Source organism: Trematomus bernacchii, unplaced genomic scaffold (assembly GCF_902827165.1).
Source record: "Trematomus bernacchii unplaced genomic scaffold, fTreBer1.1, whole genome shotgun sequence".
NCBI lineage: Eukaryota > Metazoa > Chordata > Actinopteri > Perciformes > Nototheniidae > Trematomus > Trematomus bernacchii.
The window spans coordinates 5,289,368-5,304,525 of NW_022987513.1; the positions used below are offsets into that span (position 1 = coordinate 5,289,368).

The 15,158-nt window shown below is 40.2% G+C and overlaps 1 protein-coding gene across 1 annotated transcript in view; it reads right to left on the minus strand.

Moving 5' to 3' along the window:
• Nucleotides 1-15,158, minus strand: part of LOC117469698 (transmembrane protein 211) — a 100,939-nt gene that overhangs the window by 8,964 nt on the left and 76,817 nt on the right. The window lies entirely within an intron of this gene.

Consider the following 15,158-nt stretch of genomic DNA (forward strand, 5'->3'; position numbering starts at 1 on the left):
TTGAACACACACTTTTTTTTCTTAACCTTGTGTCTGGCAGCAGGGAGAAGGAGGCAGAGGGGACGTCCAAAACTAGGGGTGTGACATTAAGCAGATACCACGGATAAGGATAAAGAAATAAAGACAAATAGCTACAGTAAGACAACCAACATTGGCTCTTAATAAAGAAACAATCATCTTTAAGAGAAATGATTTGAATTATTTTACGGCTTGGGTGAATACTCGATTCTGATTGGTCAATTTGGACATATCATATTGGTTGTTACTTCATTCTAACACACCGCTGCTAAGGAGAACAGACCATTGCTAAGAAGGATCAAGGGACGATGTGCAGTAATATCAATCTGTGAAAAGAGTATCAGTCAGTTGTGGGCAACAGACATGAATTTTCTCCGTCAAAAAAACACTATGGAATACTTCTTGAATATTAATTTCTATATTTGTGTAGAGCACGGAACTTCGGATTAATGATGGCTAAATTGTCCCCAGAAAAGAAAAGGAAAAGAGAAAGAGAGACGGTAAGAGGGTCAAAAACAGGGCTCTGGATGTCAGAGAAATCAACAGAAGAAGACAGACAAGAAGTAAACACTAATAGGAACACAGTACGGGTTCTGGCATTGTTTAAAGACTGGTTCATGGGAAATCATTTGAACAGTTACAGAATCAGTGCTGCCGAAATGTTAAGTAAATGCAGTTACAGCCATTGGTACACAGTGAAGCAGACTATGTTTTTCTAAGCGAACGCAATACTAATTTTTTATTCCATAAAATCATTAAAAAAACAATATTGTGCATCGCTTCAGGATCCTGGTCACTATGTTGGTCTTCTTTTCAATGAATGACCGCCTCGTTGGAGATTTTCCCTTAACTTACAGCACTGTATACAAACTGGTCTTTCTAACACTGAGCTTTCTCTTTTATTTCGCCCCCTCCTCGTGCTCAAGGTGAGAAATTGTAAGCGTGGAAGATGAAAGTTTTGGGAGTTGAACTGTGGCAGCATGAATCTCCAGGTATTCAGCTGAGACCTGGAGGAGCGGGGGCCTCAACAGCAGGGACTCCATCCTAATGTGACGAGCTGTGCTCTCGTCTGCACACGGCCATGTTGATAATTAAGCTCAGTGCGCCTCTGGGAAATTATGCTAATGACGCTCCTCTGCTACATTTCGCAAAACATTTGGCTTCAGGTGATCACGTACACAGCGGCGACTAAAACACATCTCGCTAACAAATGTTTCAGAAAAGAATGACGCAGAGGCAACAGGGGACAATGAGATGAGGAAGAGAAAGGTTTTTAAGGATTTCATTTGGTAGATGGTAATTCGTTCTAATATGTTTATCAATGTGTGTTGGACAAATTGGAAAGGAAATCAACAGGAAGTGGCTACCAATTGTTAAGAAAAAGCAGTTAAAAAAGCGTTTACTTTTTACTGCATGTGCTTTCAAAGGCTGACATTTAGTCAGTGCTTAAAGAAGTATTTGGATTCTTTAATTTATTAAAGTTCTAAATTCAAAATGTTACTTAAGCAAAAGTACAGAAGTATTATCAGCAAAATCTACTGTAACTATCAACAGTATTATTTAGAATGTTTTTTTCCCCTAATGTTATATTATTAAAGAATATCATAATATTCAGTATTTATTAATAACAAAAGAACATGTTATTGTTGTAGGTTGCCAATGTGGAATCAGTTTTAGATACTTAGTAACATCAGCAGAACGTATTTGATGGATAAAAGTACTAGTAACTAGAAGGGTTACTGTAAATAAATGTAGAGAGAAAAAGAAAGTTAAATAGTTCACATTGAAAAGTAGTTGGGTAGAAGTAGTACGAAGAAGCAATACAATAAAAGACAAAGTACAAAGTGTTTCAAAATAGTACTTAAGAACAGTACACAAGTATATGTACTAGTAATATTCCACCACTGAATTTAGTCTGCTTCAATCTAACTCTTTAAGGCAGTTTGGAACACACTAACAATACACTTGTGCAGACCAAAACAGCATGTCTATTTATAAAGCCATTAGAGATGAGTCAAAGGGATAATTCAAAGTTTGCAATTCCCTGCTAATAAATATATATATATTAGTATTTGTTCCGCTTTAGTTTGTGCACTGTGAAACAGTAACCAGACAAAAAAGAAAAAAGACCAAAAAGTATCAGTTCCACTCTGATTCGGACCGGCCAAATTGACTATAGCTTGGGTTGGGGGGGGAAAATCAATTGTTGGGCTTTTCAGTTAGCGGAGGTGAGACAACACAGGAGTGCGTGCTCAGAATGACTACACAGCTGATCAGACAGCACGGGGGAATTACTTGTCAGAGTCCGAGTGAAAGTGACTTGTTAAAGAGCAGATCAAACCCTTTTCTGTGGAAATGGTCCACTGCTGTCATGGAGGCAGAAACCTGTTGACCTTGAGCTCCGTTGGAAGAGATAAAAGACAGATTAGAAAAATAAAAAACTGAGTTGGGGGGGAGAGATTAGCAGGGCAATAAAACAGCTTGTGCTATCTTCAGAGTGAGCCCAACTGCCTGTGGACTGGTCAATCAGCGCTCAGTAATAGCTCTGTTTATCACAGACTCATTCTCACTGCATAGGTGGTTAAAGCCCCGTCCAAAATGCATTTGAGCATGTAAGAGCTTTGTTATGTCTTAAAGACTTCTTGGAGATAATATCAGATGATTAAGTAGAGCTTTAATGATTCCTCATGTGGCACTGCAGCAACAAAGACAATGATACAGATAAGAACACAACACTACTGAAGATAAGACAATAAGCAGTTACAGTATGAGAACATATTGTGGTAACTCAACTGAACAAGACACAAAGATGCCATTGTAAAGCGATTAGAGGAACATTTAAAGGAATAATTCAAAATGTTTCAATGTAAAGCTGGATGGTTAGCTTAGCATAAAGGCTGCTAGCAGGGGAAACAGTCAGACTTGGCCCAGGCTTAAAGTAAGAAATTCACCTAACAAGATAAGTAAAGATTACTACATAACAAGATACCAGAAATGTAAAAAAACTAGTTGTTTTTGTACTGGACTAATAGCAATCGAAAATAGCATGTTAAATTGTGTTTATTAACATGATTGGGAATAAAACCCTTTATTGATTCCTCATGGCTCCTTTTATATTCAATGCTTTACTCATGGTGCAACGCTAATGTTATGTTTTTGAGTTCAAATATCTTCACTCGGGGGCCTTTCCTTGGAAATAATGATGTTTTTAATTTAATGTAATCAATTTCGATTGGCAGAACATAATTATTTTAGGGGGTGATGGTAGAAGGAATGTATTTACCTTTTGGACAAACGCGGGCTAACTGTTACCCCTGTTTCAGTCTTTATGTTAAGCTAACCAGCCGCTGCCTATTTGTAGCGTTCATGTGTTAGACTGGTACCAATCTTCTCAGTTTACTCTCAAGAAAGCAATATTGGTCTATTTTCTTAAAGATTAAACTATTCCTTTGTTCAATGATCATGTTCACAAATATGATTTACACATAATATACTGATATTACTTTTTTTTTTTTTTCAATGAGAGGATATTGTAAATGCACATTAAGTATAAGAGAAGGAAAGGAAAGCAAATGAAAGAATAATAGTGTTTATAAAATACAGGATGCGCAGCGCAGCATGCAGCTGGCTGGACAGCATTATTTCCACAGCCTCCAACAAAAGCCTCCTTCAGAGCCTCTCGGCTCCCAGCGCATGCTGAGCCATCTGAACGGCTGCTTATGACTGTGGAGCTCCATCCTGGGAAGCACTGCAGCGATGACACATGAATCTCACATGCTGCATCCAATCTATCATCTTAATTACTTTCATTTCCATATCACCATCTATTTTTTTAGTGCTGCAAATTAATTTACACCTTCGGACAAATTGCTTGTCCTTGACTTCCTTATCCCTTATGAGGCAACCCACAGCGCACTCTGGGTGTTGTCGGTGTACGGCCTAACCGACCCTAATCACTCCCTCAATCCATCCATCCCACCTCGCAGATTGAATTAGCACGGGAGACAAAGTACCTCACATGCATGGAGGGGAGGATAAATAATAATATTACAACAGAGAAAGTGGCGGATAGATTGAAGACATCAATCAAGTGTGAGAAGTTGCACTCAGCGTGGCGATACAGTGTCATGTGAGGAGACAGTAAATGAGGAAACAGTGGTTTATCTGAGGGAACCTGATGGTGTGTCCCTGTGCTGCTAAAGGGGAGGTTGGTGTGTGTATGTCTGACATTAACCCTTTGTTTGTGTTGACAGCCTACGGCCCCGAGGCTAAGCCCTGAAGCTCGGCGTCTCCTGGGTTCAGTAGCTGCCTCTGGTCCAATACGGGGAATGTCAGAATAACTCGAGGACACTGACAGGTGCCATAGAATCATGCCACAATGAATATGATAACAAAAAAAACGTAATTTTATGTCTTGTATGTAAAGCAGATGAAGGCTACTAAATAAGGAACTGGATCAATGGTTTCTAAATTACAGGGGCAGGCAAGGTCTCCCTCTACAAAAGGCAATGGGATTTTTCCATTGGATTTCATTTGAGAAAATAAGGTCTTATGCAAACACACAGTTAAGATGCTTACTTGTTTTGCTCAGCAGAATAATCAACTTTGTGACCTATCGTTAGGCTATAAACAAACTACATTACGGCTGCGCATCACCACCGCTAAGCAGAAGGCTAAAGACTATTGTTCGGCGTGGTGATTTTTAGTAGTATTTTAAACCACATTTGAGGAACCGTTATATGACCTTATTTCCGGCTTCTAATTAAAAACACATAAAAAAAAAACCTTAACTGGGAGACGTGGGAACAGGAAGTTGAAAAATGCTAACTCATTTCCGGGTTTTAGGACTTGTTCCTGCACCTCTCTATAGGGTGGCACAGTAACCCCCTGGAAACAGATTGGTGCCCCCCGACCTTAAGTCATAAGGTTTTTATAATCAGGGCCCTTGGACCAAAGCATCTGAATGAAGTGATATGATGAAGCTTCTTTTTGAAAAGCTAATCAAATGACCACAAATCGGTGATAAAGTGACGCTTATTAACTGCAAAGATTCACCAAACAACTTGAAACACAAGAACTCAGTCATGGCGTTGGATATTTGTAGTTAAAATAAAGCTGGATGATATGGTCAAAAGTGTTTTCAAAATATGATTTTTATATAAATTGATGTTGCGATTATATCCATAATAGTAATAACGCTCAAATTATTCCTCACAACAAGCCTGGCTTTGAATTTGAGTCTGAACACATATTTACTCAATTTACAAATGTGCCCCTGTCAGTCTCTAGACCCACCACCGAAAAACACAAGCATGAAAACAACTCAAGCTATGTAATGGGTATGCTGAATAAATATACATTTATACATAAACGCCATGTATTTGATAGAATACACTGAAGAACTCAAACTCTCGCAAAACACCCTGGGTACAGTATAATGAAAAGGGCAAAATGCATGAATTCATGAGGTGGGATAAGAACAGGGTACTTATTTTCCAATTGACTGAGACACATTTTTCAAATTGCCAAGTGTATTTTGAATGGGTTTCTCACGTCCTAGGCTTACAGAGCACTTTCAGCACAGGAGACGAGAGAGAGAGGAAATGTGAAACGCTCCTCTTCAGGGGTTCACCTTGGTTGTTGAAAATTATTTTTTTACATCCAAAGACAGTTTTAAAAAGTGACACCTTGGCAGAGTGTTGTTTATGAGAGCAGTGGTTGAGTATGAATGGGATGTGCACAAGGCTGCTGTAGACAAAAGAAGATCCAGCACCGTGCACCTGGGCGCTGTAACTATTTACAAGCTCCCATTAATCAGTGTGTGTGTGTGTGTGTGTGTGTGTTGTGAATGTGCCTCTGTGTTGCTTGTGTAGTCTATATCTGAACATAATAAATGAATGTCCCTGGGTATAAATCTAAATCTCTATCCGTGTCTAGGTGTGTTACACTGTGTGTGAATTAGAGCTGGATGTGTTGGATTTGGGGTGGAGGGTAGACACAGAAAAAAAGATATATTATATATATATAAGATATATTTTTGTATAGCTTTTGTATAGCTCGTAATATAGTGAATTAAAATCCAACAATTGTTTGACTTAGTAAAATAGATTTAAAAAAGAAAGATAAAAAATAACCAGGGGGTTTAGAAAATGTGTTTATAGTATTAATGGGCATTTACTGCTTTGTGTCTAATCATCTAAGTGATATAAGCACAGTGATGTGCATTGCATTGTCTGTGAGAGTTTATAGAGTACTACTAGCATCAATTTTGGCTCAGCAATGTGCATCTTCAGAGGGACATTTTAAGGTACGGCAGTTTGCAAACCATTATGTGCTTACTAATCATATTTTAAAGGGTAGAGAGTAAAGGGTAGATTTGGCAAAATGCAACTTATCAACAGAAGTGTGCAAAAGGCAGCTGATGCAGAGTTTCCTCCTTAAAGAGTGGATGTTGCAGAATGGAGGGGTCCTGCTATACAAACCATTATCTGACAATATATCGAATTCTTTATGGAAACTGCATGATATAGACAGATTGCATGTGTGTGTGTGTGTGTGTGTGTGTGTGTGTGTGTGTGTGTGTGTGTGTGTGTGTGTGTGTGTGTGTGTGTGTGTTTTTGTATGTGTGTGTGTGTGTGCAGGGGGCAGCAACATAATGAATCCCTACAGGAGACATGGGGCCCTGCTGGGCTCCTGTAATGAAGCTCTGCCCTGCCATCGCTCCCTGACCCAGTGGCATTAAGGAAAAATGGAAAGCATTACCTTCAGCCTTCACAATAGCCTACCAAGTGGGGACCTGGAGCAGGTGTGTGTGTGTGTGTGTGTGTGTGTGTGTGTGTGTGTGTGTGTGTGTGTGTGTGTGTGTGTGTGTGTCTAGGATTGGGAACAGGAATGAGGTTGAGAAAGGTCAGAGAGGGGGATGGAGCCCAGACAGGACTCCTACTGTATGTCTGACACAACAATGACAGGCTGTAGTCTGGAGAAGGTGTGTGTCAAGAGCAGAATGTATCTTTTAACTCTCTGAACAACCTTAGCTCGGACACACGTTACTCCCAATGAACAAAAGGCCCACAAAATCTGGCTTCTGTTTTCACTGGAAAAGGTTACAATCGGCATCAAAAGAGTTTTGTATAATTGCGTTAATCTCCAGCAGAGTTTGGTGAGACCATGTTTTTTTAGAAATGTGTGTGTGTGTGTGCGCGTGACATGTGTGTGTTTGATTTGATCACATTTCTTAGTTGCATCTACAAGCCTTTGTTTAGAAGTGTAGGAATCCACGGCACCCCAAGGGAAGCTTTTGTCTTAATTCTCTACAAATGTCCGTTTTGTTGGCTGCCTTGTGTCAGTCGTTGCTGCTACCCACTCCTCTGCTGCTCTCTTAAATTGGAGTGTCACTGGCTGGAGGTCAGTTGATCAGCAGATCTCTGGATCAGGTTCATTACAAGAGATGGAGCACCCCAGTGACCTGCCATAGATAAACCCTTTAGAAGAGAAGGGCTTCCTTCCTTTCTTTTATTTTTCACAAGTCTTTAGTTTCCTCCTCTTTACCTACTAGGAAACAGGGAATATTTTGTGTAGATCTTCAATCCTGAATTAAGTACTCGATTTAGCCACTTAGCATTATAGACAGGCCTCCCTGTTAACTCAGAGGACATAATTCGATTTGAGCATTTATTGATCTTGTCAGACTCCGGGATGTTTTGGCACAGAAAACAGTGAAGAAACGCCCATTTTAAGCTGCTCATACTGTTACTGTTTCTAAATAGCTGTGGATTGTGCAACAAACTGGGATCAGTTTTCAATAACTGCTTATAGAGGTGAAGCCTGAAACAACTTCACAAAAAGTGTGCAGGGTCTTTGTTCATGATTGACTATGGTTGATAAATTACACTTATTTACGAGGGAAGTTTTGCCTGTATACACTGAATTAAATGTCTGGTATGGTTTGGTTGTAAACATCAGGATCAGCATTGCCAGATGGTAAATGTTTATCTATTATTTCAGAGGCCTAAAGTTATCGTATATTGAGTACAATTAAAAATATAATTTAAAACATTCAAATAACTTCTTGCCACTCCAATCATGTCTTTCTGTCTTTTTTTTCAAGCAAGTTTATGGTGTGGGGAAGGAAGTATGTGTCCTTAAGTCCATCAGATCAACAATTTTTGTAACTCATTTTCCAAATCTCAACTAGTATTTCACATGGATGCAGCGGTTCAACTATCCAGGGAGAGAGAATAGCTGTAGGATCGATACTTTGATATCCAGAAGTTCATAAATAATATCAAATCTGGGCTTCTGTACTTTGCTACTTGAGCTACTTCAAATTCTGATTGAGACTCTGGAGGAAGAGCGGTCGTCCACTATTTAGAAAGTTGGTGGTTTGATCCCACATGTAACCGAACTGTGTGCTTGGGCAAGAAACTGAAACCAAAATGACTGGTAATGTGTGTGTGTGTGAATGTGTATTGTTCCAGAATGGCAGGTGGCACCTTACATGCCTCTGATAGTGTAAACATGTGGGTGAATTGGTGAATGATGGCTTGTGTTGTGGGGCGAAAGTATCTGCGTGTGTTGTGTGCATGTGTGACAATAAAAAGAGCATTCAAATCCTTCTTTTCCATTTTTAGAGAAGTTGCTAAGAATAGAAAACACTACAGGGAAAAGGAAAACGTCTTTATTATGTTATAAACCAGACTCAGTGTAGTCTTTTAAAAGTCTTAAAGTCTCTTACATCTTTAATGATCTTCTCTCTTCCCACACACAGGTGCACAAACACACCACTTCTTAATGACTTGTCTTGATGCTAACGGACTAATAAAGGACTTTAGCAGCTCCTCTCAACCTCACACTACGCCATCCTATTAGACTTCTGAAGTATCATGCTCAACGCAAAAGGACTCATCCTGCTCTTTAATCACTCGCATCTTTTCTTTAATCAAAGAAGCCATTCTGAAATAATTCCTCCTTCAGCCTCTGCCTGGCTTCCATCTCTGCTTCAGATCGATCACAAGCTTTCAGATCTGTAAATGAAGGCTTAGGTAACAAGAACAGCCAGAGAGGTAATCAAGAAGACCACCGAGACCCAAGGAAGGGGGGGGAGGGGGGCTAATGTGGTGAAAGCATTTCCTTGGTTACAGTAGTCTTTGTGAAAGCAGTCAGATCTCTCTCTCACACACACACACACACACACACACACACACACACACACACACAGGAACTTAGGAAATGTTCAATCAGAAGTAAATAATACATTACTGTATATTAATATTATCAGCATTCATAGGGCGCTTAATGAAAATTTGAGGTGTGAAAAATTGAAACACCTGATTCTGGATTCTAATCTGAGCAATTTTGCTGACAGTATGCTTATTCTCCTCAAGTGTGTCACACAACTTAATGGCATCATGAATCATTTATTGAGTCGTACGTCAACACATACACACACAAGCGGGTTTACGTCCAGTATAATTGCAACATCGGTTGCACCCCTCTGGTTCACCACACATGGTTTCAAAGCTCCATTTCAACAAGCCCCACCCCCACCCAAGCCAATTCACACTGAAGGTGAGTTTCCATCCACCTGTTTTTATGCGCATTTTCAATTTCTGCATACAGATGGCTATAAATAGTTTAGCAATAAGTTTACCAAGTCCTTACTGCAGCAGTCTGGGATTGAATCCTACCCATGGCCTTTAGCTGCATGTCATTACCTATTTTCTTGTTTCCAGTATATTCCTTTGTCTATCCATAAATGCAAAAAAGGTAGTATCACAAAAACAAATACATCAAAACCTTGAAACATGTTACTACAACGTCCACTGAAGCTTCTGTAATGTAATCTTCCTCATAGTATTCAATAAAACAAAAAGACATTTCATATTTCCATCCAGATTTCTCCATGTTTTTTTCATATTGAGGTACAACTTGCTCACTTTTAATAAGACCATCTTGTCCTAAACTCGTTTTTTTTCCGACTGAAAGAATTGCTACAACTGCTGCTTATCTCTATGAACCAACTGCCAATAATCTCATAACTCATACAAATAAACATTCTACACATTATTTTCTCAAAATGAAATAAAGAATTGCGATACGTTTGGTTGGAATCCTGGTTAGAGACTTGTTGATTACAAGGATAAAAGGGTATATTACTTTACTGTTTGTTAGTGGCTTTAAGGCAGGGGTGGGGAACCTTTTTCCTCTCAAGGGCCATTTCAATTTTTCAACATCCTCCGAGGGCCGTACAAATTATTGACCTCTGCTTAAAAATACTAAAATCACAGCCCATTCTTTTCGCCTTTCTTTCATGCTGTGCAAAGAAAAAGCAACCTCTTAATCCAGATATCTCACCATGACTCGCGTATGCATGCACGTGCACGGTTGTGGCATGACCACCACAACAGAAAGATATGGAGACAACATGTGTGCAAATGTATTTAGTTTCTTATTCATGTGGACATGATTTAAGTGTGGGGGGGGGGGGGGGGGGGGGGGACCTTACCTCCTCTAGGGGGGCATGCTCCCCCGGGAAGATTTTTTTTTAAATGTTGAAGTTAAAAGCATCAATCAGGTGCACTTTGAGAGCAACATTAGGAGATCTATGGATACATCTCTCAACACCCATATGAAACGGAACTGTAAACAGATTTTCTTTTTGGATATTTTACAAATCACTCCCCTTTTAAACTGTATTCTTGTTTATTAATAACTTTTTTTTACTGTCATATAGTATTTTATACCGGTTTACTTTATTCTCTTATTTTTTTATAACTATAATGATCATATAAAGATGTGCCTTTACCTCACTGGTTGGAGAAAAAGCTTCTTATATTCGTTAGCATAGCTAGCTAACCAGATGCTAATAACAACAAAGTTATTGACTGTATGATCAGTATGACAGATGAACAGATCGCCACTGGGCTTTCAACTAAAGACACAGCCACGCAAAAACTGCGGCATGTGTACGGCTCCTTATGGGTACTGCAATTTGTGAAGTCCCGGCCCGGAGCGGCGTTCTGGTGCTCTCCAGGAGACCTGCACCCCTGTCAGACGGGACATATACCACGTGATGACACGTTAGGCTCGTGTTGTGTTCAAGGACCCTGACCTAACCCAGGAAAAACAGGCACTCGCTTGTTTAATTTGTTTGCGGTCTAGATTTCTTTTTTGCGTGTGTTTATGAATGACCTCGAGGGCCGTACCAAATGGTCTCGCGGGCCGTATACGGCCGGGGGCCGGAGGTTCCCCACCCTTAAGGAGTTACAGATGACTGTTTGTGCATCGCTCAGTTTATCCTAAAGCTGAATACAAATGATTTAAGTCTGAGGTTGCTGGGTGTAGCACTGGGAATAAAACACCCTCCAACACAAAAAATGTCATACCTGAATCCTACTTATCTTCAAAGTCTTGGTTTTGGTTTCAATCGGGCAAATTGTCCCTCAGTTGGTTTGTATTTCTGTGCATGAGTGCAGATGTCCAATGATTGCTGCTGGTGTTAGCCACTCAGCTGACACGGTGAGGTGCTCACACAGTGGCAAGCAACTATTAAGTGTTATCACGAGAGAATGTCGAGGCAAGCAGGGCAGCGGCAATAGAGCTGTTATCTTTCACAGAAGATGGTACAATATGTTGGTATGATGAGTATACCATACTGCACAGGGAAAAGTGTCACTACTTGATTTTCTGCAAGATTTAAAGAGACAAGCATGTATACATTTCAAATGTTTGTATTTTAAGGGAAAATATGTAACATTTCCTAATTTAAATGTCTAACTTTATCTATGTTGTAGGGTTGTGCACTAACATTATTTCAAATGTTCATAATGAACTTCAAGCTAGGAGCAATCGGTAATTTTAATCAAAGCAACATTAACATTTTAATTGTGTTGCCTGAAAGTGTGTTGTATCAGCATTGCACGTTGGGATTGTCTTCCAGAAGCTATAATGACTTTTCATCCAGTTTTATTTAACATTTTTACAATTTCTCTGTAAGCGGTTAGCTTGCAGACCCTCTGTCCTGTGTCCACTTGAGAATCACTGATTTTAATTTTGTTTTTGAAACTGTTTTATTCAGTGTCTTAATGGGTTTTACTGTTGTTTTAGAGAGGAAGACCCCAGGAAAAAATGTTCTGAAAGACGGAAACTGAAGAAATCATAATAGGGAGAACTGCCTGCAGCGATGGCATTGGAAGTAAAGACACACATTTCCCATGATTCCACTCTAATACACAACAACACCAAACTCTTTTGTTTTTGATTCAATTTGGAGACCCCTATTGGCAGAAGTTTACATATTGTGCATTTAAGTTACATGTAGAGATATAAATAATCTTGTATTGAGGAATTCAACAATCGTGTAAACAAATGCTTTATCTCCACACAAACAGTCTCTCGAGCCCCTTGGCACTTGTTCTAGCCCATAAACAAAACAATCTAAAATATTTTTTGTCATCAGAAGGCTTTTAAACATTCTGCTTTATTTTTCAGCTACGCACAACAAAAGGGAGAAACAGAGCCACTTGGGTTGAATAGGCAGAAGACAAAGCCAGGTGCTAAACTGACTGGTCATGCTGTAATGACAAGGCTTACTCCTTGTTATTAAGGCCTCAAATCAGCGTGTATCTCTTCTGTGTACAAACATTGGCTCATCCCAAAAGCATGCATGTCTGGAAGACCCCTCAGTTAGAGGATGGTGACAATGCTAACCCAGAAAAATGCAGGATTTCTATTATTACAGGCCAATGTGACCCTCTACGCACACACACAGAAAAAACAATCTCCCGATTCACGTAAACACTGTGCTGGGTTCCCTTGTGTCAAATTATCATGATGACTGGGGCGTTGATCACGCAGCACAAAGACTGGTGAACATCTTCAGTGGCCACTCGATTAACCGCTTTATCACTAAGCAACAGCAGGAACAAATAACACCCACCCAATCTGTCTTTTAAACACACACACAAACTATCCCTTTAAATGTAATGGTGCTGTGTCTAATATGGAGGGTGTTTGACAGACAGCATTTTAATGACCCAGAGCCTGGCTGACGACTTAAGCTGACAGAAGCATCTATAGGGCCTCTAACATGTCAGGGTGAAGGTCTTTGAACCGTCAAAATAACATATACGGAGTGTGAGATGGGCGGTGTCGCTATCATCATACCATTTAATTCAAGAGCCATGAATAACAAGTGAACAGTGCTGCAGGAAGTCCAAAAACCTGGGAATGAGTCAGCATTTTTACCAGATCCTACGCTTTGGACACTGTGATGGAAACTTCTGAAGCAATGGAGACAGGACTCAGAGAGACACGAGGAGAGCAGGAACTTTGATGGCAAACACTGATGGTTTATTTGGAGCTTCGGCCAGAGAATTCACAAGACATGTGCTGTGCCACGAGTTGACACAGCGGTTGCCAAACCAATTCTAAAGATCTCTAGCCCAGACCCATGTATTTAGCTGGTTCTGAGAGAATAATCAACATTGTGCATAACAAGATAAAACTATAACACCTCTACTGTATCAGCTGACGCCACAGGCAGGAACAGGGAGACAAAACACTGAGAGGGCAGCTGTGCTCAGCGAGGGCAGTACAAACTGATAAACCGCTCACCTTTGACCCTGTTTGCCTGCAACCTTGGGCTGCTGTGCTCTCAGTGTTTTGTCTCCCTATTCCTGCCTGTTGGAGTCAACTGATAGAGGTGTTATTGTGCTTTGCCTGTTTTATCTTGTTATGCACAATGTTGAATATTCTCTCAGAACCAGCTAAATACATGGGTCTGGGGAAGAGTTATTTAGAATTGGTTTGGCAACCGCTGTGTCAACTCGTGGCACAGCACATGTCTTGTGAATTCTCCGGCCGAAGCTCCAAATAAACCATCAGTGTTTGCCATCAAAGTTCCTGCTCTCCCCGTGTCTCTCTGAGTCCTGTCTCCATTGAACTGTTGGGGAAATATTTTCCTAGGCCCATAACTTTGACGCAGTTTATCCGTTTTGTACTGACCTCAATGAGCACCTGCAACCTTGGGTGCTGTGCTCTCAGTGTTTTGTCTCCATGTTCCTGCCTGTGGCGTCAGCTGATAGAGGTGTTATAGTGCTTTATCTTGTTATGCAGCATGTTTATTATTCTCTCAGAACCAGCTAAATACAGGGGTCTGGGGTAGAGATCTTCAGAATTGGTTTGGCAACCACTTTGTCAACTCGTGGCACAGCACATGTCTTGTGAATTCTCCGGCCGAAGCTCCAAATAAACCATCAGTGTTTGCCATCAAAGTTCCTGCTCTCCTCGCGTCTCTCTAAGTTTCCATCACAGACACAAGGAGTTTTTGGTTGGATTCCTAAAAGGCTTAAAAAAAATCTTTAAAAAAGCATAAAACTATACCAGTTAATTTCCCTACACATTTGACGTGTCTTAAAAGGTCTCCCATCACTTTTTGATGTCTTTTATACATAATTATGTGTCCGCAGTGTGTCAGTAGACTCACAAAGTGTCCGAAAATACAACCCTCTCTCTTTTCCTCCGTACCCACTTCTCTAAAAACGGGGCTAAAACGGAGCTGATCCAGATTTGCTGCCGATATGACGTAATATCGAACATTTGGGCTGGCTTTACGCCCACGGCCCTATCAGAAACGTTGCTATCAGAAACAATGCCCGACGTTTTGGAAGTAATACGGTCTGTGTTTACATTAGCAAGCATCGCTAACACTCCAAGCTAACCTGTACTGGAGAGAGTATGTGTAAAGAAAAAGGAACTCACCTTGTGGTAAACCCATGAGAGAAAAAGTATTTGAGCTCCATACTGTTTCAGAAATAATTCCTGATGTGGTTTGGAACATGACATGGCGTTTAATCACGGCAGCGTTTAGCTGAGTGTCTGGGTAGAATTCTCCTGCATGAGCTCTCGTCTCGGCTCTTGATTTTTTTCTTTAAAGCTACGGACCCGGAATCAGCACTTCTTTAACAGGGCTGAAATAGAGGGGTATGATGCATGGCTAGAACGGGTGATCTGTTTGGTATTTTGAGCAAAACACTTTTTATATATCTGAGACCTGTAATATATATGACTAAAAATAGTATAATAGGAGACCTTTAGGCTGTTGCAAACAATTGGCTATAAGAGATTACTAAACTTCATCA